We start from the raw sequence: 27545 nt of genomic DNA on the forward strand, positions 1-27545 counted from the left end.
TTCCAAGTGACTCATGGGTTGGGTTGATGTCTTAAGGTGAGTCACTGCCCTTTCAAAAATTGGAATGAGATGCTCAACCATTAATGACATCTGCCAACAGAAGTTCAGATGTTCAATTAGAAAATGTGCAGACAAAGGGAGGGTACAATGAAAAAATACAAGTAAACAGTTAATGGTGGTAATGTAATAGAGCCAAAATAATCCAGCCATAATAATAAAAGCAACATAATAATAAAATAGAGCCATAATAACAAAAGCAACAAATCTTAACTACACTACAAAATTCTATTTGATTTGTCTCAATCAGAAACTCAGTGGATCTTATTAACATAGTTGTTTTTCTTGGTTTAAAAAATTATAGTAACCAAAGATGAAATAAATAGTTCCGTATGATCATGGTTTTTTGGGTTTTTTTTTAATTTATTTATTTATTTATTTTTGGCTGCACTGGGTCTTTGTTGCTGCTCGTGGGCTTTCTCTAGTTGCCGGAGAGCAGGGGCTACTCTGTTGCGGTGCGTAGGTTTCTCATTGTGGTGGCTTCTCTTGCTGTGGAGCAAGGACTCTAGGCGTGCAGGCTTCAGTAGTTGCAGCACGTGGGCTCAGTAGTTGCGGCTCACGGGCTGTAGAGAGTAGGTTCAGTAGCTGTGGCGCACAGGCTTATTTGCTCCGTGGCATGTGGGATCTTCCCGGACCAGGAATCGAACCCATGACCCCTGCATTGGCAGGCGGATTCTTAACCACTGCACCACCAGGGAAGTCCCAGTATGATCATTGATTCATACTAACTGGGGTCACAGTCAATTTGTTTTAGCAGAGGCTGAATTATAAAATTATTTTTTAAATAAAGTTTTGTTTTGTTTTGTTGGCTGCGTTGGGTCTTCGTTGCTGCGCGCGGACTTTCTCTAGTTATGGCAAGCGGGGGTTACTCTTCGTTGTGGTGCTCGGGCTTCTCACTGTAGTGGCTTCTCTTGCTGTGGAGCACAAGCTCTAGGCGCGCAGGCTTCAGTAGTTGTGGCTTACAGGCTCTAAAGCTCAGGCTCAGTAGTTGTGGTGCACGGGCTTAGTTGCTCCATAGCATGTGGGGTCTTCCCGGACCAGGGATCGAACCTGTGTCCCCTGCATTTGCAGGCGGATTCTTAACCACTGTGCCACCAGGGAAATCCTCTAAATAAAGTTTTTAATAATATTAAGTCTTATACTAGTATAGCAAAATGTAACTTAGATGTTGCTTTGCAGCTGAATGTGAAACTAAAATTAGTACAGCAAAAATTTCTATGTTGGTTCCTCTCAAAGTTCTTGAAAGTCCTGTAAGAATGTTTAATCCCTAAAGTAGTTTAAGTATTTCTTTTCAATTATGCATTCTTTCCAAAGAAAGGGTTTATAACAGAAAATTAAACATGTGTTTAGACTCTGTCACCAATAACCAATTCCTGACTGATGGAATCCAAATTCAATAAATCACATTATACTACAATAAACTCTGAAGCTTTATAATCTGGTGTCATGAAAAATATCTGCCCTGATTACCATCTTGTGACAAGCTCAGTATGATTTCCATGAAGAAACTAGACTTTCTGAGGTGCTACCAAAAATTGTATAACATACTTGTAGCTCTCACAGTGAAAAGAACTATTCGTACACTACCTTTTTTTTTTTCTTTCTCCCTTTGGCTGCGCCACGCAACTTGTGGGATCTTCGTTCCCCAACCAGAGACTGAACCTGCACCCTCGGCAGTGACAGAGTGGAGTCCTAACCTCTGGAATACCAGAGAATTCTCATATCCTGACTTTTCTTGACATCATCTTTCTTGGACTGTACCTCCTTTCCCCTCAACCAATCATTATCATGGATAAAAAGAACATTTCATCTCTAGATAAAATGTTTAAAATTTAAGTATTAAACATATGGCAGAGGAGCTTACTGAAAGGAATCCTTTTATAAAACATTTTAAATAGAAAATACAGTCAACACAAATTACAGCAAACATAACTAAAATTTCTCTTCCACTCCTTTCTATAAGGAGAGGAATCATACCTTGTATTCCTTTTACAACCACCCCTTCCCCAAGTGTTTTTTTTAAATTAATTTTATAGGAGTATGGTTTCTTTACAATGTCCCCAAGTGTTTTAACACAGCTCAATAAACAGAAGAAGCATGGCATAATGAAGAGTCCAAAAAAACCATGCCCACTTTCCAGCAAGTTACTTAAACTTTCTCAGTTTCGTCCACTGTGAAAAGTAGGTGATAACATCTGTATTACAGGAATGTTTCAGGGATTAAAAATAATACAACTAAAAAAAAATAAAAATAAAAAAATACAACTAAAGCACTGGCACACCACAGATGCTCAATGATAGTTCAAATTATCACTAACAAAATATTTTCAATTGGACAATTTGCACTTCATTCAGTTGGACAAAATGCTTTTCAGGATCTGTGGGGAGGGGGTGGGGGAGGGACAGAACTGGGAGAGAAGCTTCATTAGCTTCTAATGCCCTCCAGTTACTTTCATCCTTATTTTTCACTGATTAGCTTTCTGATTTAGTAGCCTTATCTACTGCCACTGCCTCCAATTATTTCACCACCAATTTATTCCTTAACCCCCTTTACAGTATATATTTGGTTCTCATCATATACTCTGCATGACCTCAAAAATGACAATTCTATTGGTTCTCTCGATACTCATTCCTTCTCTTTAACATTGCCACAAGCATCTTCCTTTCTGAAACTCTACTGAGAAGACTTCACTGACTTCAATATTCTGCTTCAATCACCCACGTAACCCATTCTTCTGATTTTCCATACTTCTCTAACAGTCTATTGGATTTGCACATTTCTACCTTTCATACTTAGTTGATGCATCTCCCCCCACCCATTTCTAAAATACTTCCACCTTCCTCTACATTCCTTTATCCAGACCCACTCAAAGTTTCATAATTTCCCAAAACAGTCTCTCCCTCTTCTCAACTACTAAAGTGTGCACTGCTTTGAGGACCATGTGGTCACTCCGTCCACCACAATAATATCTATGGATTAACAAATCAACAGGAACTTTGACATTTAGATCCAAAGAGCATGTTATGTGCCAGGTCAGACTGGCAGCTTCTTCTGCCCCCCATTAGTGGAGGTGGGGAGTACGGTCTGTGTATGTTGATTAGAACCAATATCCTAATTGAATTAATTAAATGTTACTTACATCTAAAAGGGGAAAAAAAACCAGAGGAGCTCAAAAAGATAGAAACAGAGTTTACAATTGCTTGCCCAATTTAAGCACTTTTAAGGCTTACATTATTCTCTTTAATTTCCAAGCCTGTAAGTTCCTCTACAGAAGAGGAATGTATATCTTCCAATACCTGAAACCTCAAATAATTTTCATTGCACAGTTCAAGAACTCACATATAATGTTTTCATTAGGTCTAGTGCAAACAACTGAATGAATGCTTATGCATTTATATGAGAAAGCAACTAATGTTCATCCGCTAATCAAAAGACTCTTTGTTCCAGAAAGCACACACCAAACAAATATCATTTAACATTTACTACTAAAAGCCTACCCTGAGGCAAGCTTCAACAATGACAAATATTTAAACTAGAATGGAAAAGTACTATTTCCAAAGCTCCTTGACGTGTTGCGCTTAACATTCCTTACAAGGTAAAAACAGGATTCAGGAATGCAAGTTGATCTTGAACACCTGACAAATTAAAACATGAATTATATAAAGTGCATTAAATAAATATCATCCCATTCCCATTCCAGTATCTTCTGTCATAACCATACTGGGCTGTATTTGTTAAAACAGCAGAAGATACAATATCAAAACAGAACAAACCAGTAATAATTAAGATAGGGTTACCAAAAACTGAAATTAATTGGGCAAAGATGAAAACACTTAATAAGACACTCAAATAAAATAATTAAGTTTACTTCTCAGTAATAGAGAATAAGGAAAGAGTCCTGATAAGGAAAAAATTAGGGTACTGATTAAAAATCATGAATCATGGCATCAGATAGGAATTGAGTTTAAACTCTCTCTACCACTAACTAGCTGTTGCTCTTGAACAAGTATCTTAATCTCTCTGAGTCTCAGTTTATCTGCAGAATAAGGATAATACTTATCTTGCAAAGCTGTGCACAGATAAATGAAATTAATTATGCAAAGTACTTAAGAAAGTAGCAGATATTAAAATCTCAACAAGTTGTATTTAATCCAAAAAGACCTAGACATTTTTATAGCTAAACTATTTCAGACCATCAAAGAAGAGATTGCCAGAGCTTATAAAAAGATGGAACACTTCTCTCTCTCTCTCTCTCTCTCTCTCTATTTTACAAAGCTAGCATATTCAGAAACCAAAACCTCAAAAAGGTAATACAAAAAGAACACTAGAGATCTTACAGAGCAACCAAATGTAGCTTTAAAGAGGTATGCTATTATCAAGTTGCCTTTATTCCAAAGAGACAAAATTGGTGAAATCCACTAGGAAATCTTCTAATATAATTCATCAACCAATAGGTAAAAGAAGAAAAACCATATAATTATCTCAATATACATTATGAGAGTATGTGATCAAATTTAATATATTTTTCCAATTTAACCTCAACTCCAAAAAAGGGGAATAGAAGACTATTTCCTTAACATCCTAAAAAAAATTGTCAAAAAGAATACACAACTGTGAAACCCTAAAGGCATTCATTCAAATGAGAAATGAGCCAAATATGCTCACTATTCACTACTATAATTTAACAATCTTCTAGACATTCCGATCAGTGTAATTTTTTAAAAAAGAAAGGGTTAAATATTGGCAAGAAAACAAAATTATCATCATTTACAAAGGCTATAACTGCCTTATTACAAAATCCAATAAAAACTATTAGAACTAAGAATTTTGTAAAATAACCAGTTAGAAAACAGTATACACAAGTCACCAACTTTTCTATGTTCCACCAGGAAGATGCAATCCTCTTTAAAATACAATGAAAAAATATTCCACTCACAATAGCAACAAGTTTTAAAATACCAAAAATCAACTTTAAAAATAGGCAGAACCACATGAAGAAAACTACAAAACACTGAGTCATAAAAGATGACTAGAAGGAATGACAAAAATATTGTAAAGATATCACAGCTATCTCCAAAACATTAGTTTAGAAATTCCAATTGGGTTCTTTCAGGGTCTTAATAAACTGAATTAGAGGCAATCTGAAAAAAATATATGAGAAACACTGAAAATGTTTTGAAAAAGATAATAGGAATTCACACAACCTTATAGTAAGATACATTAAAAAGTTATAATAATTAGAACTGTTTGGAGTTACTGGAGCAAAAAATATAGCCCAATGAAGCAGAATAGAAAACCTAGAAAAAAAATCATGAATTGGTATATAAAAAAGAAAGCATTTAAAACCTCTGGGAAAAGATAATTATTCAGTAAATAGTATTAAAATAATTGACTTGCCACTCTACCTCAAAATACATTCCAAATAGATTAAAGATGTAAATGTTTTTTAAAACTCTGAAAGTAATATAAGGAAATAGAGGTAATTACTTACATAATTTGGGAATGCAAGAAGGCTTTCCTAAGCAGGCAGATACCATAAAAGAAAAATTTGATAGATTTAACTACACTAAATGTTAAAAATCTGTTTAAAAAGAAAAAATTCACGCCAAAAACAAAATTAGGATGCAAATGACAAACTGGAGAAATTATTTGCATTGTAATTTGACCAATGTCTAATAGTTTTATATACAAAGAGCTCTCATAACTCAGTTTTTAAAAGTCTCCATATCATATCTTTATATCATAATAAACAAAGTACAGTAATAGATAATTCACAAAAAATACAAATATTTAAAGTAACTAATAACCAATGAAACAAAAAAATTTATAGAAGATATAACTCTTCATATCAAAATGGCAGATTTTTAATATGGAGAGGTTGCTGACATTCTCAAGCACAATTAACAAAAATGAATATTAATTAAAACTTTCTGGAAGGCAGTCTATTAATATCTATCAAAAATAATTAAAATATGATACCTTTTGATTTCAGAATTTGTCTTAAGTAAATAGAGATACTGGCAATGATTAATCCATCAAGAAGCTAACTGCTACATGATTCATTCAAAATTATTGGAAAGAGCTTAAATTTTTAACAATTGAAATGCTGGTTAAATAAATAATGGTAAATCCATATGCTGGAATATTCGCCACACATTTAAAATGATGTTATGTTGTAAAAAAATAATGTTTTATTGACTCGGATAACTATTCATTCAATTATGTAAAAGTAAGCTAGAAACAGAACAGCATGAACAACAACAGAAAAAGGGTAGTTACAATATGGGGGGGTTTTTTGTTAAAAAAAAAAAAAGAGTAAATCCCATTTAAAAAGACGTATAAGGATATTTACCAAAGTATTAATAATGATTATCAATGGGTGAAGGTATTATGTTATTTATCATTTATGCTTTCCTGAATTTTCCAAATTTCCTACAATTATTACGTATTACATTAGGAATTAAGAAAATACAGAATGTTTACAATATTGCTTTGACTATAGTAACAATAGTATCCAAAATCATGTTAACATTGATAGTCCCACTCTTTTAGGCTGCACCAAAACTAGGGATGCCTACCCTCTCTAGGTCTGATCATACTTTTATACTTTAATCACAATGAAAGAAATTTTCAGAACTCTAGGAAACAATCAGACAAAATTTTTCACCCCACCTTTAGTTATGCTCAAGTGCAATGTCAAATAATATTTAGATATTAACCATTTACTTTCAGCCCCCTGCCAAAGGTAAGAAACAAGAGTGAAGAACAAACCCTGGACCTCAGAACCAGTGGGGCTCAGCTTTCACCTACATCCAAAACCTGAGCCGGAAATTTAAAAAAAAAGAAAAAGAAAAAGTGGAATGGGGGAGTGGGGTAGGATGGGGGGGTAGAATTACCTTTCTCAGGATACAAAGTGTGGGCCTTTTTTTTTTTTAAATATTTATTTATTTGGTTGCACCGGGTCTTAGTTGTGGCAGGTGGGCTCCTTAGCTGAGGCTCACCAGCTCCTTAGTTGCAGCACGTGGGCTCCTTAGTTGTGGCATGAGAACTCTGAGTTGCGGCATGCATGTGGGATCCAGTTCTCTGACCAGGGATCAAACCCGGGCCCCCTGCATTGCGAGTGTGGAGTCTTATCCACTGTGCCACCAGGGAAGTCCCAAAGTGTGGGCCTTTGACAACTTCTAATCACAACTCTTCTCTGTCTCATTTGGGACACAGAAGAAGGATTTTCTTCTCCAATGTATTTAAAAGGCATATATCCAAAGGGCAAGCAAGCAGGATTTCTTCTGAACAAAAATACTTTAAACAGGAGATTTGTAAATGTTAAATGTTCTCTTTCCACAGTGCAGATATACAGCCTAACTCTGAGAGGGCCAAAAAGATTCTAGCAGTACTTGGCTCTTAACAATAAGCAATAGTCAAACTGTTAATTCCATCTGCTCCCCTCCAAAAAAATGACAAAGCATTACATGGTGGTGCCAGGGGTCTCAGGCTGCATTTAAGGGGTTTTTCTGAGGGGCATTCATTTTCATAATATTAAGATGCTAATTGTTTTTGAGTATTTCAGAGAACTAATCTTGATATTACATGATGACAACTTTGATGCTGATAACAACAACAACAAAAAATACTATCTTTAATATCATATTCTTTGTTAGAGATGTTGCTTCCAGAATTGTCTTCCTTTCTTACCAGTCAAAGCTCTAAATTCCATCTACTTCTATGTCCTCAGGGACTTAGTTCCAATAGATAACTTTCCTAATCTCTTACTTCTCACTTTCCTTATGCATATAAAAAAATCAAGCACAATATCTCTTCAACCCATATCCCTCTGCAGCAGTTTCAACTATGCCTACAGAATTACCTAGGGAGCTTTAAAATATCTATGCAACTAGTCTATAGTAACAAAAAGTAGATCAGTGGTTTCAGGGGATGAGAGAGAGAGATTACAAAGGGGCACTAGGAAACTTTTGGAGGTGATTTTGATTGTGATGATGGTTTAATGAGTATAAACACTTGTTAAACATTGAACTGCACACTTTAACTATGTATAGTTTATTATTTGCCAATTATACTTCAATAAAGCTATTGAAATAAATACTGATGTCTGGGTCCTGTCCCACTCCCCAAATTGGTACAAGAGTTCCCCCTTGAAATCGGGATTCTTAAAAGCTCCCCCAGAAGATTGTAAATGTGTAGGTAAGATTGAGAACCACTGCTCTATAGCTGTCATTCTCTCCCTTCCTCAGTTTTCTTAAAATGCCTCAGGCAAGCATGTCTACTTTATCATCATCCATTCTTTCTCAATCTTCTGAAGACTAGTTTCTGAACCACCACTCAGCTAAATCTGTACTTGTCAAAGTCACCTACGGACTCCTGACAAATTCACTGGTCCCTGAAGTCTCTCCTTATTTGACACCTCTTTAAAGAATTCGAAATTGTTGACCCATTCCCCCTCTATCTGAAAATTTCTCCTCCCTTGGCATCCCACTTGAAGTTCTTCCTACCTTTCTAACTACTACTCTTCTCTCTTTCACACTATTCTTCCACCTATCTGCTTTTTATTTGTCTGTTCTCTGACTGCTGCTTTCATTATGCTAAAGACTCCCAATCTGAGTCATTCCAACATACCCAAGTCAACACAGCTTCTTCAATTCAACCTCCACTCTTCCCTCTATTCCTGATTTCCCTTACAAGTTTCACATCCTAGATCCAAACATCTATCTACAGCTTCACCTGAACATTCCACAGCTTCCTCAAATCCAAAAGTATCCAAAATAGAATGTATCATCTTCCCTCCATCTATGTGTTCCTCATTTCCAATCAATGGAACCAAATCAAATCCTCAGTCTTGATTCCTCCGCCTTTCTTTCCCGAGGTGACAGCATCTATCAGATTCTACCTCACTCTGCCAGAGTGAGGATCCAAAACACAGATCCATTAAGCAGTTTCTTACCCATCACTTTCAACGCAACCCCCTTAGCCAAGGATACAAGGCCCTGGTCTGGCCCTCTACCACCCTCGCTGTTCTCATCTTCCACCATTTCCCCATCTCACCCCTGCATTCAAGTCACGTCAACGTTACTGACTTCGGACTTGTCACTGACAAATGACTTCTCTAAACTACCAGGGTTTCTCATGCCTCCTTGCTTTCTCACTGACTATATTTATATTCTCTTCTTGGAAAGTTATTCACTTACGTCCTGCACTTGGCAAAATTATGTCATAGTTTAAAACTCTACTGTGTGCCCCCGACTTTATATACATCCAAGCTGAGTTAGCCATCTCCTACTCTGCTCCCTTACTATACTAGGCATATCTCTACTCACACTTATCAGAGGGTATTATAATTGTTACTTTACTTATCTGTCTTGCATATTACACAGTAAATTCCTTGATGACAAGAGTTATGACATTCATTTCTGTATCCCTAGCACCTATTCAGCCTGGGATAGTGCAAATTTTATGTTTGACATAATTTCCATTATTTACAAAATGTAAACTTGATACCCCCCAAAATGGTCTTGATACTAACATTTTTTTAAAGATTTCTTAATATTCATTATAAAATAAATATCAGGCAACAGGATCCTGAGTAAAATAGTTGACTACGAGATATATTTAAACTCCGACTGTCAAAACAACACCACTCTAAAAATGCAACCAAGAGCAGATTTCATAAAATAGGAATACAACAAAGAAAGGAAGCATAGCAGGGATAACACACTGACCTAGCCAATGCCTCATCTGGCTATCCATATCCTGTTAATGCTGATAACTAAGAGGGTTTATAATCCCTCTATGGTTACAAGTATAGTAAATCAAAAAAGGCTAAATACACCAAATCCAGAGTTTATTTTCTAAAATAGGTGATGATTTTCTCCCTTGCCACTTTGTTGAAATGAATTATTAGAATAACTGACTTTGAAGCTACTATTGGCCAATCAAGCATATCCTACAGGTATTTTTTTTCTTTCTTTCTTGCCTGCACTTCAAAAATATGGTGCTTTGGACTTAAAATGTATTAACCTAAAGAAAAAAATGCTTAGAAATTGGGGGCCGGGGGCGGGGCGGTGACCTATGGATGTTAGGAGAATGTTCTTATGGAAAACAAGCCTCCCAGGACTATCACATTGACTCAAGGTTAGACCAATATTTATGACTTTATGCAGATAAGATTTTAAAAGCTGAAAATTTCAAACTGTAAAATGATACACGAACCAAAGAGGTGTCATACCTGCCCCCAAAACTACCGGGTGACCCAAAGGACAAACAATTTGCCAAAGGACAGCCTGGCCCTCCTGCCGGTAGTACGGTCTCTGAGATACGTAGAAGCTGCCAGCGGAATAAACTCCCCCTACCTGAAGAGCCGAGCGGCTGCCAGGCGTGTGATAGTGTATTTATCAGAGAACCGATTCTGCAGAGTACGAAAACACCAGGGCAAAATTAAAAATTATCAGGACTGTCTAAACTCTGAGGGTACAACGCACACATGTGCACACCGAAGGGCGGATACGCAGTTTTGCCAAAGCGTGCAAACTTCAGCGGGTCTTTCAATGCAACAATTTTCAGACAAAACCCTGACGATTCTCGAGTATGTTAGAATCATCCTAAGGAGAGGACTAACTCTTAGAAAGAAGAGGGCAAGGGCTGCAGAAGAGACCTCCGGTGTAAATAACCAAGGAAGGAATCGTGGCTGCTTTGTGAATCTGTCCGACTTGGGGCGGGAGGGGGGGGGGAACCGAGGCGAATGCAGCTTTCAAAGACGAGGGGGACGACAGTGACCGTTTTGGCCATTAGACTGAACGGATAGCGGCAGCCTCGCTGAAGTGGCAAGCAGGAGTAGGAGGGGTGGGAGGGGTAGGAGAGGTCAGGCCGGAGCATCAGCCGCGGCGGGGGTGGCGGGGTGCCACCCCAGGCCAACCCCGCCGAGGGGCGGCGGGTCGGGCCGAGGCGGCTGCACTCCGGTCACGCCCGGAGGTCGGAGGGCTCCTGGCCGGGGAAGGAGAAAGACCCGAGTCCGCGCGCACAAAGCTGCCACCGCCGCCCAGGCAGCAGGCGGGCTGCGCCCAACTTCTGGGCGAGAAGCCGCCGGCCGCAGCCCACCATCCGGTCCCGCTCCCCAGACCTCCGGACGCCCCAGGCGCCCAGCACCGTCTCACGCCCAACCACGGCGCCTCGCGCGGGAGCCGTTACCTCCAACGAAGCCGCCGCCCCGGGGACAAAGTCCCGGTGCCCTCCCCGCCGCCGCCTCGCCCCGGCTCCTCCCTGACAAAAAAGTTATCGGTCGCCGGCCGCCCTAGGGGCCCGGCGCGGTTCGCTCGGCCGGACTCACCAGAACGGCTCTCCAGGCTCCACCTCCAGAACCTCGACTTGTCTGGCTCGCAGCGACAGCGACGGCGGCTGCTCTGCTTTCTCCCGAGTAAGCAGCACCACCTGCCCCCCTTCTTCCTAGCAGAACGGGTCCCCGCGAGCCATCTTCCCCCTCCGCTCACGGACTGACAACCCAGTGCCGAGAGCCGCCCCGGCCGCCAGCTACCCTGACGGGCAAGACCAGGGACCCGTCCCCAGGCAGCCAACCGCCACCGCCCCACGCCAGCTCGGCCTATCGCCGCTCGCCGGGGCGGGACCAGAGCAACTTCTCCACCAATGAGAATCTTCCTCTGCTAGGCCTGGGGCGGAGCCATGAGGTGGGAGGGAGGGCGACTTGGTGGGCGTGGTCTGAGCAATAGGCGTGGTCGGGGCACCCAAGGGGAGATGATTGATTGTTAAGATTGCGGCAACAACTAGGCGATAGTGATCAGAGAAGGTCTCTTGGACTCAGGCATTAGGATTTACAGCCCTCCCAGAAGAAAATAAGCCTTTCGAAATGCTGTTAACCGTAATCACAGAAGAGAAACTAATTGATATCTTAATTTCTTGGTCAGGAGGATTTACTTCCCAGTAATTCGAGTCACCAGAATTTCTCAAAATTTTATCAAATCCTCGGAGGGGAGAAAAAAATGTACGTTTTGCAAAATGGTAATAAAAACTCTTCTCACCTTATATCATTGCTTTTGGCCTTAGTCCGGAAAAAGTCAAACAATTCCACAATATCCGTTCCATGAGCTGTTTTGTTTTGTTTTGTTTTTCTTCATCTTCCCTCCCTACTCTTCTCCCAAATACACACTAAATATTTTATGTAACGACTGGAACCTGAGCACATCTGAACTATTTCCTACATATAGTTCCTCTGTTTCGACCTTGCCGAATCCTCCTACCACGTCCCTCGCAAGTCCAATCAGAATTGATTAGAAGAAAAATGAACCTTCAACCTGGAAGACAGGAAGCCACTTTAGTTTTATAAGAAAGGGGAAGGACTTCTCCTAAAGCACCAAGATCTTTTCAAACATGGCACACACATAAATAACAAGCAAAAAGTAAGAAAATATATTACTTGATATTGAAAGGGCATCAAGCAAACAACTTCAGCTAATCATTAGGGTAGATCTATAGAACAATCAGGATCCCCCATCCAAGAGTATAGACAGATTTATAAGTAAATAGTAACAAAATATGGTGATAAGGGCAACAGAGCTAGGTTCAATGAGCCAGAGGAACACAGAAGAAGAAATTATTGTGTTTAGGAGAGTCAGGGAACTTCACAAGGAAGGTGATATTTGAGTTGGATCTTAAAAGGTAGATAGGAGTTTGCCAGAGAAGGAAGTCAAAGGGCATTTCAGGAAGCGGGAACAGCAAGTTCAAAGGCGTGAAGTGTGAAAGGGCACTGATTGGCTGCAGAACACTGAGAAAGTGGGTGGGGCTGAAAGGTATGTAGCAGCCAAAAATTAAGCTAGAGCAAAACACTGAGATGAGATTATAAAGGCCATATGAACTGCACTAAGGTATGTAGATGAGCACTGTCCAACACCGCTTTCTTCAAGGATGAAAATGTTCTATATTTGCGTTGTCCAATATGATAGCCACTAGCCACAAGTGGCTATCCAGCGCTTGAAATATGGCATAGTGGAGGAACTCAATTTTTTATTTGAATTTTAATAACTCCCATATTGGACATCTCAGGTTTAGACTTTATTCTACAGGCAATGAAGGACCCATAGAAGCTTTTAATCACGTGGACAATCTTAAAGACAGTGTAGAGAGTGCCTGTTCTGTTTGATGAGAATCTTGACAGATCAGACCAGGGTACTGGTGGAGGATTGCAGGATAACTGAGGTCAGCTGGGCCAGAGCCTGGACAGGGGAAGTGTTTACCTGAAGGAATAGAAATAGGAAGATCCAGAGAGTGTGTTGTACTCTAACATCTCAAAGAATGCAAGCAGTCAAAACCCAAGAAACTGAATTCTGCCATCAAGTCCTGACAGAATAGGGAGTAGGAGAGTGAGGGGTCAGAGAGGGAAAGAAAGCCAAAAGGTCAGCTGATCAGAAAATAGGGAGCGAGCAAGGGTGAGCAGAGGAGTACACACACAATCAGTTTTACTGACAATTAGCCATGTGGGCCGCTGATGTGTTGGCCTGATTTAAAGAGCCAGAGAGTCTGTTGGCAAGAAGGTCCACTAGGACCAGGGCAAGACCCCAGCAGACATGAAGGGCCAAACCACACCTTTGTAAATGGGAGGAAGGGGCAAATACTTATTGACTTCCTGCGCTACACAAGGCACTCAGCTTGTCAAGGATACAAAGGCATGCCAGAAGCTCACAGTGTGGGTCCCTGGGTAACAGGTGAAAAGTAAAGCAAAGTTTAATCATTTATCACAACAGTAGAAGAGATAACACAAAGCAGTACATGATTGATTCATCGTTCAGATGATTTTCTAGGCAATAACTGCTGTGTGAGTTCAGAAGAGGGAGCAAGCCCTCCAGTCAAGGATGGTCAGGGAAGGCATCATGGGAGAGGTAAAAACTGGGCCAAGTCTTGAAAAATGGGCAGAAATTTGAATCCGAAAAAAAACATGTGAGAAGGAAACTCTTGGTATGCCTGGAAAAGAAACAGAAGAGGGGAAGTATAAGCAATGTACAGAGGACATGGGGAGCCGTTTGAGCTGGCCAGACCCTGGCAAGCTAGGTTGGAGATGGATAATAGAGTGCCGTAAAAGCAAACTCAAATGTTCAGGTTCTGTCTGCTTGCCTAGTAGCTTCCTGTCTGTTCCTGAGAGTTACTTGGGATGACTTTCAAAAATATAAATGCCGAAAGCATACCCACGTCAAATAAATCAGAAAATTGGGGGATGGATATAGGGTTTATTTCACAAGCTTCCCAAGTGAATCTAACATACACTCAGGGTTGAGACCAGGGGAATGACATCATAACATTTTACTAATGCTAATTCAAGACTGTACATAGGATGGATTGAGTGGCGAGAGACTGAAGGCTGCCTATTTATATTCGTATATTTGTTTCCTTTCTGCAAGAAGACAGAAAGCAATTTATTGCCTGACCACTTCCTGTTTTGAAGTGGTGAGATGATATAGAAGGCAATTTGAGTCATCTTCCCTCTAAGTCAGAGTAAAACCAAAACACAAATTTATGTTCGCGGTCCACTCTCCTTTCGATCACAATTTGTGCATATAAAAGTAATTTCCAACAATAACAGCCTGCAGTTAACAGTTACACATAACCATTTGTATCTGAGCAGCAAAGCACCAGGAAAATGCCTGAGAACATTGTTTCACAAGGGAAATGCTTTTAACCTACTTTATGAAAGTCAGCATACTCCAGACCTTAACTACCCAACTTTGCCAGTCTCCAATATCTGTACGCATAATTCTACATTAACTATTAAAATGCATTTACCTTCTTGCAAATAAATTGAACATTTTAAAGCGTGAACATTTTCCCTATGATATTAAATTTCAGAAACCTAAGAAAAATTTAACTCAAATATATTTCTATTAAATTAACCGTAAAACAGCTAGGTAACATGACTATTTTCTTCCAGGTTTATTGAGATAAAATTGACATATAGCATTGTGTAAGTTTAAGGTGTACAATTTGACCATTTGATATACAGACTGTGAAATAATTACCACAGTAAGATTAGTTAATACATCCATCACTTCACATGGTTAACTTTTTTCCTTTTTTCTTTCTTTCTTTCTTTTTTTTTTGGCTATTGTTGTGAGAATGTCTAGGATCTACTCTCTTAGCAACTTTCAAGTATACAATATAGTATTGTTAACTGCAGTCAGCACGCCGTACATTACATCCCCAGAACTTATTCATTTTATAACCGGAAATTTGTACCAACATCTCCCCATTTCCCCCCACCTGCAACCCTTGGCAAACACCAATCTATTCTTTGTTTCTATGTACCATGACTATTTTAAATGACAGAGTCAGGAGAATTTTATCTTGAAAACAACATGAAGAATATGTTACTTTAGTGGCAAGTATGTTAAAACATATTTTTTTTTAAAAAATTAAAACAAAAAGAGTGTGCCTAAGAGGTCATTCTGTCTTGCTGTGCCAGATTCCCCTTCTAAGAGAGCCACTCCAGCCAGTGGCGCCAGCAGAGGCAACAACCATGATCTGTGCCATACAATCCCCTTCCTAGAACCATACAGGCCAAGGGAAGCCAGGCCTAATGATGTGAACACTCCATCCAAACAGGGATGGTGGTAATTACCTAAACCCATTCTCTTTCAAGAATGTGAACAGGAAATGGGAAGAGAAAATCACTCACGTGGTGGGTGCAGAAGCTAAAAAGTCAGGCACTAGAAGGAAGCCCTGAGAAGCCCCAAGAGGGGCAAGTTATGAGGAAACTGAAGCCATTAGGCAGTGAACAGAGATAATAAGTAGAGGATGAAGTAATTGGTCACAAAGGAGCAGTAGAAGTAGAGACAGAGTAGAATGAGTCACCGTAATAAAGATGGGGATCAATGAAATCCTGCTGTTGAGGGGACAATGAAATAATCCATTTCCTACAGCTGCACTGAATCACACCAGTTTCCAGTGTTTGCGTTCAACATCTGTGAGATCCAACTGCAATTGTTTCCAGAGTCCTATAAGATTCCCATCTGCATCACCTAAGATATTCTAAGTAAATTGTTGTACCTTTCATGCCTATATAAAACAATAAGTAGACTCCCAGAATCATGCACCAAGTGAAAGAAGCTGGATCAATTGCATTTTGCAAAGTGAATTTTATCCTTCAAGGTTGGTTCCAGGTTTTTCTAGGAATAACATCCTAGAAAGAAGACAACATTCTCTACATCTTAAAAAAAAAATTCATAAGTTAAAATTAAAATTTCAATATCTTTATAACAAATATTTTAAGGGAAAAAATCTTTTTTTCTCTTAACTTTTAACAGCAGAGCCAATCTTGTTCATATTTATAAAAAGCCATATAGATAGGGGTGGAAAGCCTAATGACTACCAGCTACCCTCAAGTCATTAGAAATGAAAAATATCCACATATATCTTCTAAGGCATTTTATTAACCAGTGTTTTCTAGAAGAATTATTGTTGGGAGAGTCTTGTTCTGCAGGTTTTATAAATCATGTTTTTGAAAAATATTTTATGACATAGGAAAAAGATGAAAAATGGGTACAAAACTGCATATGTGGGACTTCCCTGGTGACGCAGTGGTTAAGAATCTGCCTGCCAATGCAGGGCACACAGGTTCAAGCCCTGGTCCAGGGAGATCCCACATGCAGCAGAGCAACTAAGGCCATGTGCCATAACAAGAGAAGCCACCGCAATGAGAAGCCCACGCACCGCAATGAAGAGTAGCCCCCGCTCGCCGCAACTAGAGAAAGCCTGCGCAGCAACGAAGACCCAACACAGCCAAAAATAAAATAAGTTTAAAAAATAAGTACTTTTTTTAAAAAAGCAGTAATCTTTAAAAAAAGAGAGAGAGAGAGAGAGAGAGGCAGGAAGAGGCACACCCGCAAAGAGTTTTGCCAACCCATTCACTCTGGTTTGTTACTCTTGGGTTAAGAGAGTCCAATGTATGAATAATACTATTTTTTAATTTTGTTCTCATCTACTTAGTCACCATCACCACACCCTGATATTTATGCAAAAAAAAAAAAGTTCCAGTGAGCAAATTCAACATCATCACCAATGTTCAGTAAGGACAAGCCCGTCACCCATTTCCTCCACCGCCATGTTGAAATGACTCAGTCCTCCATTAAGCTGGTCTTTCTTGATACCCATTATGTCAGCAGAACCAAGGAACACCTTCTGTAGACTTCTCTGTTTACCTGAGGCAAGTCCCCAGCACAGGCATGGGACACATGTCCAGGCTCAGCTCCCCTGTGTCCTTTAAATGGTGTCATTCCCCAAAAAACCACTACCTCTATGGGCTGAACCATGGTACTAATCTTTAAAGTCATTCTCGAAGATTTTTTTCAAATTTGAAATACACCAGGAAGAAAAGAAGTCACATTGGTCATCAAAAAATTAGCAGAGATCAGGAATTCCCTGGCCGTCCAGTGGTTAGGACTCTGCACGCTCACTGTCAATGGTTGGGTTCCATCCCCGGTCAGGGAACTAAGATCCCGAAAGCCTCAGAGCTCGGCCAAAAAAAAAAAAAAAAAATCAGCAGAGATTAATTGATCATATCTCTAAGACAGAGCAGGGCTTTAGGAAAGACAATGGGGAGGACGGATGCAAGAAATGTAGACATTTGAGCCTGGGACAGTAACTAGGGAGCTCTTTCCCTCTGGAGACCATGGGCAGTAAGATGCTATGGGGAGCTGAGAAGAATCAGGGGGACACTTGAAGGAAATAAGATATGCTGAAGGGGTCAAGGAGGGGCAGGCTATTTTGACTTGGACCAGTCCTGCCAGCTCTGCAATTGTAATTTTGTTTTAACAGAGGTATAACATACATACAGAAAAATAGAGAAAACAAAAATGCGATGACCTCAGTGGATTGTCACAGGTGAACACTGCAACCACTGATTCATGTCAAGAAAAATAAAAATTGACAACAATTCAGAAGCTCCCTTGGGCCTGCTGCCAATCACCACTTGCTCCTTCCTTCCCAAAGATAACCTCTGTTTTGACTCCTATTGCTTTAATGTAGCTATACTTAGGAAATTTGATGTAAGTGGAATCATACAGAATATATACTCAAGTCGTTTTTTTCTCTACATATTGTTTGTGGATTCCATCCATGTTTCTTGTACTTATAGTTTATTCATTCTCATTGCTATATGGTATTCTACTATATGAATATGTTACAATGTATCTGACAATACTACAGCTGATGGACATTTGGGTAGTTGTCAGAGAAAGACTATTACAAATAATGCTGCTGTAAGCCTTCTTGTACTACATTGCTCTCAGTGTACATGTATGTGTACTTTTGTGGTGTATATCCAGGAGGGGAATTTCTGGTTATAGGGTCAGCTTATGCTCTCCTTTACATGATACTGTCAAATCATTTTCCTAAGTAATTGTATCATTTACGTAGCTATCAGTGGAATATGAGAGTTCCAGTTGCTCCACATCCTTGTCAATATTTGTATTACCAGCCCTTTAAATTCTAGCTATTCTAGTGGATAGGTAATGGTATCTCATTGTGGTTTTAATTTGCATTTTCCAGATGACTAATGCAGACCTTTCCATGTTCAGCAATTTTAAAGGATCTCTGCATGTCTGTTTCATTGCAAATCACTGCTAAGTCACATTTTGATTCAGAATCAACAGCCTTTTTTTAATTGAAATATATTTGACATATAACGTAAATTTAAGGTGTATAACATGTTGATCTGATACATTTTTATACTATAATATGATTACCATCATAGCTATAGTTAGCACTTCTATCATGTCACATAATTATCATTTCTTTTTTGTGGTTGGAAAAATTAAGATCTAGACTTAGCAAGTTGGATGATTATAATACAATATTATTGTCTATATTCACCATACTGTGCATCTCCAGGACCTCCAGGACCTATTTGTCTACTAGTTGCAAGATCAACAATCATTCATTAAGTCCCTACTGTGAATCTGAGACTACATGTGTTAGTTGCCTCCAATTACATGGCCTGAAGATGGTGGTGAGAGATTTTTCTGGACTAGGTGATTTCTGGTCAGACCTGCTGGTTTAGCTCCAGTATATTTTCACTGACATTGCAGGCAGAACACTACTGGGAGAAGAATATGCCAGCAGGGGCAGGGAAAGAGGAAAGGAGTTGAGTATAAAGAGTGAAAACCAGCTGCGTTTCCAAACTTTACAGCTTGAAAATAGTTGGTGACGGTTTCCACAAGGAAGTAATTTAACCTGTCGGCCATAAAATAGGATGATTGTTAATACTGATACAAATAATACTAATCCTCGTAAGCAAGGGAAAAGTGAACTTCGACAGGTGTTTGACGGTATTGTGAAATAAACATCTCCTAGAAACATCTTTCTTTGAATGACTCATAGCACAGCTTCTCTAAAAATGTGGGTAAACCTCTGGGAACAGGAGGTTCTCTGAAGGCCAAAGAAAAGTTTACTTGGCCTCAAATCCCACCTGGCAGTTTTTTCCAGAGCTGGCCATAGGGGCTGATGAGAAGCTCTTTTCTGTTCCAGAAAAAGAGGCTGCAAATTATCTTCCTCTGCACCTCAATCAAGAGGTGGTGCTAGATGACCTTCCCCCCTGCTGCCTGTCACAGGTTGACTGGAGTGTATGAATATTCCTCCATAGGGTCTATTTATCAGACTGAGGTGCTGTCAATGTACAGACAGTGGAGAGGAATGTGGGGAGAGTATTTGGCAAGGGTAACACATTAACAGGCTACTTAACAACCTCGAACAGTCAGACACACCTTTGTTTAGCAGATCTGCTGAAGTCTCATTGAAAAGGAAACCCTAAAGGACAGTAGGCCTTGACTGAGGAGAGGGCCAAGACAGTCTGAAACTCTGGGCACGTTCAAGGGGATAGGAAGATCAGCTCCTGCCTAAGGCGGGAACTAGCTCTTGGTGACCGGGAGTGAAGGGGAGGAAGAAACCCGGGAAGGAGTGAGCATAAGGCAACTGAAGGCAAAGGTCAACCATTTCCCAATTTTCCCTAAGGCTGACCCTGAAGTATTGAAACCTAAGTGACCTGAATTCCCTGCAGTGAACCTAATAACAGACCCAGCATTTTGGCCACCTTAATTACCCATTCACATCGCCCCAGAACACAGCTGTGGTGCATTTGGAAGGACAAGTTGACCTCTCCTGGTGAGCCAGGTCTTTCTGGTCCACCCAGCTTGCCCAAAGGGCTGTAGTTGAGCTTTCATATAATCACATTTTCATTTCTACGCAACTCGCACCTTATTCAGATGAACAGTCTACTGTTGGTGGCATATGTCTGCCCAGAGATGAAATCTTCATCTCTCTTTTCCTTCTCTAGAAGACACAGGAGAACTGAGAAACTGAATTTTGAGGGAGAAGTAAGATAATGAATAGACCCAGAGGGTCTAAAAGATGAAGATTAGCCGCGTGGAAAAGACGCATTGTGGAACTAGAAGGCAGCATTGGGCTGACACCTCACAGCGACCTTGTGTGACTTTAACCAAGCTCTGTGGATCTCAGTTTTCTCATCTGTAAGGTGAGTGGATTGGACTCTGAGCTGAAAGTAAAATGTTCTTTTATTTGACATACTGGAGTTTTGCTCAAAGTTTTTACCCAGAAGGTAGATTGTGGAAAGAGAGGCCTAATTATTCTCCATTTTCTCCCCAGAGCCTTGTGTGCTCTGGTTCCAGAGAGGCTCTCACTTACTCACATTGCATCTCCTGGGCTCTTTTGCTCTCTGCTTCTATCTGAGTTTGGCTAGTAGGAGATACCTGTAGGAGAAGGGAGAACTGAATGAGAGAAAGAGAGAGATTTCTTTCCTGCTTCCTTCCTGCTTTGATGTGCTGCGTCCACAAGTCCAGCTTCTATGGGATGGCCCTTCCTCCAGCTGGAAACACCTTTACTCTCTTTGCCCCCTCAGACCTACTAGCGGTAATAGCTTCCCACTGTCGACAGTCCCTGGGTACCTTAACATCTTTGCTGGCTCCCTGGACCTTGCCCTCATCTCTGTAAATAGTCCCTTTAGTAAAACCTCTTCCACTGAACTATTTTGAGTGGAGAATTCAGTTTCCTACCAGGACCCTGGTTAATACAAACATTTTCTCTTCAAAGAGAAAACTATGAATTACAGAACTTCCTGAGTCCCCCCTCTCCCCACTTGATGCTAGCTATTACTCTTTTTCCCTTTTCCAGAGAATGATGAGGTCTGATGGGAATATTTACTTGGAGGAGGGAAAGGAACACAGAGTTAAGAGGTCTCCTTCTTTTTATTACTTACACTATTGTTTTCCTTTTTTTATTGAACGGTGGTTGGTTTACAATACTGTGTTAGTTTCAGGTGTACAGCGAAGTGATTCAGTTATACGTACATATATATATTCTTTTTCAGATTCTTTTCCATTATAGGTTTTTACAAACACTATTGTTTTTCAAGTGGACTTCATCAGTGCAGCAACTCACAACAACGTGCAGGTACACACTTCACGTGAAAGAAATCCAGGTTGGGAAATGGTTAAGTTATTTGGCTAACACAAATGCCGAATTACATGATCCAAGCTCCAAAGACCATTTCCTCCCTCTCCACACCTCCTCCAACAAGAATTATTGGACTTGACTTTGAAACATGATGAAATTAAGCAGGCGGTTTCCAAGTTTTCCCTTTCACTTTGCATCCAGGATAAACATAATCCATGACTTTAATTTTTATACATTTTCGTTTCAGTCAGGAGTTGGCAGTTTTTCAGCAGGGCTGCACCAAGTTTCATCTGTGTACTGAAATTTACATTTTTTACCCTTTCTGGTTATAACCTTTCTCCCTATGTCCTCTTCTTCCCTCCTTCCCCAGTCGTTGTGGATCGAGGACACTATATCATCCAGGGATGAAGGGATATGAGAGGCTAAATGTCTTTTATAGACATATCCAACTTGACTAGAAGTCTCTGTGAGGTGTGAAAACTAGACATGCTGAAGACACGTTAAGATCGTCAGGGAGGTGGGGAGTTTGCAGTTGTGGAGAATAAAACCCAGAGCTTTTAGAGCACTAGAGAGATTTGAAGTAAAAGGAGGAAATGAAAAAACTTGTAAAAGCAAAAATAGCTTGGATAAGTCTCTCCTGAAGTGTGTGCCATGGAGCCCTAACACTGTACCTCCTGTGCGGGGTGCAAGTTGGGGGGAGATTATGATCAAATATGTTTGGGAAATAATACAAAATGTGGCACCTCCTTGGAGAGCCCCAAAGCCTACTAAAGGTACTGAGAACTCCTGTAGTAAAGCATTGTGTTTAATGGTTGAGTCCCCACGTTTCCCCGCAAAATTCTTAGTCGTGGAACTTTTAGAATAACATCTATTTTCATTCTCTCGTGGAAATATCAAGGAACAAACTTTGAAAAACATAGTCTATCATACTGGGAGGAGAAACTCAGGGAATAAAAACAGAAAAACCTGATTTGTATCTTCTCTATCTCTTTCTTACTTCCAGGGCAATAGGGCTCTCGCACTAGGATTCAAAGTCAAACTGCTGCTCTTTTCCACCCTGATGAATATTCTAGCTGAAAACGGTCTATATAGTATATAATACCAGACTGGCAAATGTTAAGTGTTCTGCAAATGTCTGTTGAATGAATTCATGATTGAATAAAATGAGTTAGTCCCTGTAAACCATGCACAATGCCTGACACAGAATAAATAGCAACAAATGCTATTATTACTATTCATCATGATCTCTGGTTTAGAGGAAACAGAAAAACTCAAAACTTGTTACTGTCCCCCCCTTCAAAATGACTTAAAGACTTAGATGGCCTCTGTCATCAGGTAACATACATTTTCTGAAGGAGAACCAAATGATTAAGCCACAATAAAATGACCTTTCACACAGTAGTCTTACATGGAAATATACCAGAATCACAGACAAAAAATTCTGTTTGCTTAGAGTCATAATGAATGGCATGTTTCTACAAGGAAGAAATGAACTGGGTAAAATAAATACATATATACATACCTACATATATATATTATATTCCAATTCTGTGATGCCAGAAGGAGGAGCTAATTTGTTGAGAGTTTTGTTTTTTATTTTTAATATCCTTACCATAGTTGCCATTACTTACAATAACAACATAAAACATGAAGGAGGTGAAGTAACTTGCTTCACTTCTGCTCCTACCTCGACTTATAAACAGAATGGAGGCTCTAACAAACTGCAATTGTTAAGATTATGTGGATCAGCTTCCTTAGAAGGAATTTATCTTGTCTAAGAATCTCAAGCGTTTCCTAAGTTAGTAATGTACCAGAGTTTGTTTCTCGCTGACAACTATTAACTAATCACAACAAATCTTTTGAAAGAGAATTGTCTTTTCTGCCCACAGTATATCATGAAAACATTAAGAATAGGGTCGTGCTTTTATGAGCACTTTCTGTGATTTTAAAGCATAGAAATAGATTTGTATTTATATATGCATTATCTCATTAATGAAAGATAAAGTTGTCAGTTACTTGGAAGAGGAAAAGCTCCAATAAATAAAAATATTACTTATTTCAAATGCATTTATTTTCATTTTATTGAGCTTTAGGAATTTATGTAACATTAAGTGTTACAGTTAAGCATGGCCAAAGTAAAAGAAGCTCTGATTTGAAGTTGCTTAAGTAAGGAAATTTTCATAACCTCACATACCAGGAGGTACAGAGGAAGATCAAGTCTCTGGCTTGAGTGATTCAGTGTCTCAATGATTTCATCAAAAGCTTGGGCCCTGTCCCTCCCTCTGCTCTGCCATCTACCCCACTGGCTGTTTACTGAGGCTGGTTCTCTCCTCATGATAAAATGGGTGCCAGCAACAAATAATCATTCATTATTCATCTACAACAGGAGAGAGCAAATCTTCCAACCAAGGAATATACACCTTTGCCTCTAGTCTGATTGGGTCAAGTTATTACACTAGCTGAAAACGGTCTATATAGTATATAATACCAGACTGGCAATGTGACACAATGCTAGGAAATCCTACGGCCATTTATCTTGCGTCTTCATGAGGAGAAAAGAACATAAAATTGAGAAAATATCCAAAAATGTCATTACTGGTAGTCATTCTTAATAATTTAACTCTATAATTATACCAGGTTTCCTTATAAAATTTTTATATATAACACACATTTATTTTACATATATGCATATTTCTATAGTACATAAGTGCTTTAAAGCTACATAAAGGATATATGTTTTTAATTATTAGACACCAGAACTGGGTTAACAAACAAGGATCTTCAGACTCTATGGGGTAAAACCAGGCACTATTATTTTTTTTAATACCCCCCCAGGTGATGACAATGTGCAAGCAGAGTTAAGAAACACTCATCCAAAATATTCTACCAACCACACATGAACATGAACACATATATTTTCTTAACTTCACTGGGAACACCTACTACTAGCAATAGAGTCTCATAGAACAGACAAGTTCAGGGGCATGCCTGCTCCCTTTCCCCATTATCCTTCATTAACTTTTCCTTGAGCAAAATATCCAAGAGATTGGTTTGCCCTTTTGTGTGTGTGTGTGTATAGTAGCATCAGTAGTAGAAGAAGTAGCAAAGTTCTTTGTTCTTTTTCCAAATGATTTTTCCTGCAGACTCAACAAACAATACTGAATAAAGCATAATGTACAGAACAAAAGTGGAATGCCTCAAGCCCCTTCTGCCCTCCTACCCCTTTCTCTATCATCATCAGGATCCCAGGGGTCCCCAGAGCACCATTCTAAAATCTGTCTCTCAGACCCTAGAGAACTTGGCTATCTCACTTAGTGGCTGCTGGAAGAAGACTCATCTCAAGTGTGACAGGAAGGGCCCCAGGACAATCTGCTGAATTGTACAATAAGCAACTCCACCCAGGCAGTCCTGGATCAACCACTGCTTGCCCTTGGCCATGCTATGAAACACCAATAACTGTGGATATTTAGAAGGTTGTTCTCTTCTAGTTCCTGGTATGAATAGTTCTAGGCAGGGCCCTTACTCATGGGTGGTGGAATGAAGCAAATAATACCTTGTGCTCCCCTCCCTTCTCTCCCCCTTCCTCCAAATCAGAGAACATCCCGAGGGACCCAGAAAAGGACTGCCAGTCATGAAAAGGCAATATATAGCCTAAAAGGGGTGTGTAGAGTTAGGGAGGGCAGTTTTTCCCACTCTGTTTTGGTGATTTGGGGAAGTAGTTGTGGGCAGTTGGCATATGAGTTTGGTCTCTGTTAAAAACAAAATAAAACAAAACACAGAAAGCCTGGTTGACAGCATGTTCTCTCTCTGGCCACCTCTGAGTCTCTACCACTAGTCTTTGTAAACACTGATCCCCTGTCCAGGGCCTGGGACCTGGACTAATCTTTTTGATTCATCACACAAAAGAGAGCTTGGTTGAAGATGCTACCTGAAAGTAATAGGGTGCAAAAATGTTTTGTGCCTGCCAATAACCCAGTGGTTAATCTTAAAACCAATGCTTAGAGAAGTTAGCCAACTTGGCCAAGGTCACAGAGTGGTGGAGATGGGATTCCACTCCATGTCTGCCTGATTCCAAAGCCCACAGTCTTTCTACTACATTTGCTTGTCCTTGAGGAAAGAGGTTTTGATTGGAGGATGAGGTAAAAGATGGGTAATTTTAGACAGCAGGTGAAATTGGGTTCCGACCAGGCCTAAGTAAGTGCTTTATTAGGGGTCTCTAGGAAGACACAGGAAACATAGACCCACAAGGCAGTTGGGGAAGAAAGACAAAGAAAGGGAGGGCACTGGAGACAAACATCACCTAATGCAAAAACTTGAACACTGTGAAGCAAATCCTGATACCTGGGCATTACTAGATGTGTAGAAACGAAATCTGTACAGCTCTTAAAATTTTTATTGTGTGACATTTTAATCTGATAGAAGATATACATTCAAATTCTATACTAATTTAATTCTTCATCTTGTTTCTGAGGCAGTTAGCAAAGGAATACAAGATACTCTGATTTGTCCTAGGCAGTCAAACATTGTGAAACTTTTTACATTGGTTAAGGTGCCAAAGTGATGATTCATTTCACACAGATCACCAGTGGGATTGACTTCTGATCATGTCTATCTTGGTCTATATCAGAAACAGGTAAAGGGGGTCAAAAGGTACAAACTTCCAGTTATAAAATAAGCAAGTCCTGGGAATGTAATATACAGCATGGTGACTATTGTTGATAATACTATATTGTATGTTTGAAAGTTGCTAAGAAAGTAGATATCAAAAGTTCTCACCACAAGAAAAAAAAATTTTAACCATATGTAGTGATGGGTGTTAACTAGACTTATTGTGGCGATCACTTTGCAATATATACAAATATAAAACCATTATATTGTACACTTGAAACTAATATAATGCTATATGTCAATTATATCTCAATATAAAGAAGAAAGAGAGAGAGCGACCCACAGGTCACTCACTGACTCAGTAGTTCACTTACAATTTGCCATGAAGTTCCTCCTAGCTCCTATGTATGTGGATGTGATGATAGACTGGCCAAAATGAGGCGGTATTTTGGCTAGTTTAAACAATGTGCCTCAAGTAAAATTTAGCTCCAATCATCCTAATTCAAACAACCAACTGTTAAAAAGCAATATATAAGACAATCAGGGAAATATGAACACTGACTGTATATTTGATGATGTTAAGGAATTTATTGCCTACTTCTTTTGGTGTAATAATGATATTGTGGTTAGTTTTCATTGTTGTTGTTTCAGAATATTTCTCTTTTAAAGCTACATACAAAAATATTTACAGATGAAATGATATGATTCCTGGGATTTGCTACAAAACAATTCAGTGGTAGAGGGAGGGAGTGAAGAAAAAGTAGATGGGTAAAGATGAAACAAGATTGGCTATAAATTAATAATTGGAGAAGCTGGGTGAAAAGTAAATGGAAGTTCATTATACTATCCCCTATCCTTTTGTTTATGTTTAAAATTTTCCATTAAAACGTTTTGCTTTTCTATATATAGACCTAATCAGTGTGACATAATGGAAATTTCAAAGGATTTGGAGCCAGGTAAACCAGAGTGCAAATACTGGCTCTTTTCACTAACCAGTTAGTGAAAAGATTGTTAAACTCATGGAGTTTCTTTTTCATCTTTAAAATAATTAATTTGTACCTTATAAGAATATTGAGAATTAAAAGAAATAATATCTCTAATGCACCTGGCACGGTGCCTGATACATAGTAGACACTCAGTAACTATTGTTATAATTGTACAAGATATTGAAGACGTAGGCATTTCAAAGAAACTTGGAACATGTTTTGAGATTTCAATGGAAATCTCAAAGCCGAATGAAGAGAACTAACGAAACAAAAGGTGGTACCCTTTCACAGAGAGCCAGAGATCAGAACTTTTCCTAGGCAAGAAGACAATTATCCAAAGCACAAAAAGAAACAACTTTCTATTTATCTCATTTCTAAGGTAACCATTGTATCACTAGTAAAATAGTTCAGGAATAAATTGAA

General features: G+C 39.4%; 1 protein-coding gene across 3 annotated transcripts in view; it reads right to left on the reverse strand.

Moving 5' to 3' along the window:
- Positions 1-11650, reverse strand: part of FAM126A (family with sequence similarity 126 member A) — a 91634-nt gene extending 79984 nt beyond the window's left edge. Inside the window, exon 1 of one of the 3 annotated variants that reach the window (XM_036863106.1) lies at positions 11393-11650. The gene's annotated coding sequence lies outside the window, so the exon portion shown is untranslated. The remainder of the gene's footprint in view (positions 1-11392) is intronic. The other 2 variants (XM_036863105.1, XM_036863104.1) reach the window with 2 other exon arrangements.
- Between the last annotated feature and the right edge of the window lie 15895 nt (positions 11651-27545).

Source organism: Balaenoptera musculus, chromosome 9 (genome assembly GCF_009873245.2).
Source record: "Balaenoptera musculus isolate JJ_BM4_2016_0621 chromosome 9, mBalMus1.pri.v3, whole genome shotgun sequence".
In the NCBI taxonomy this organism is placed as follows: Eukaryota; Metazoa; Chordata; class Mammalia; order Artiodactyla; family Balaenopteridae; genus Balaenoptera; species Balaenoptera musculus.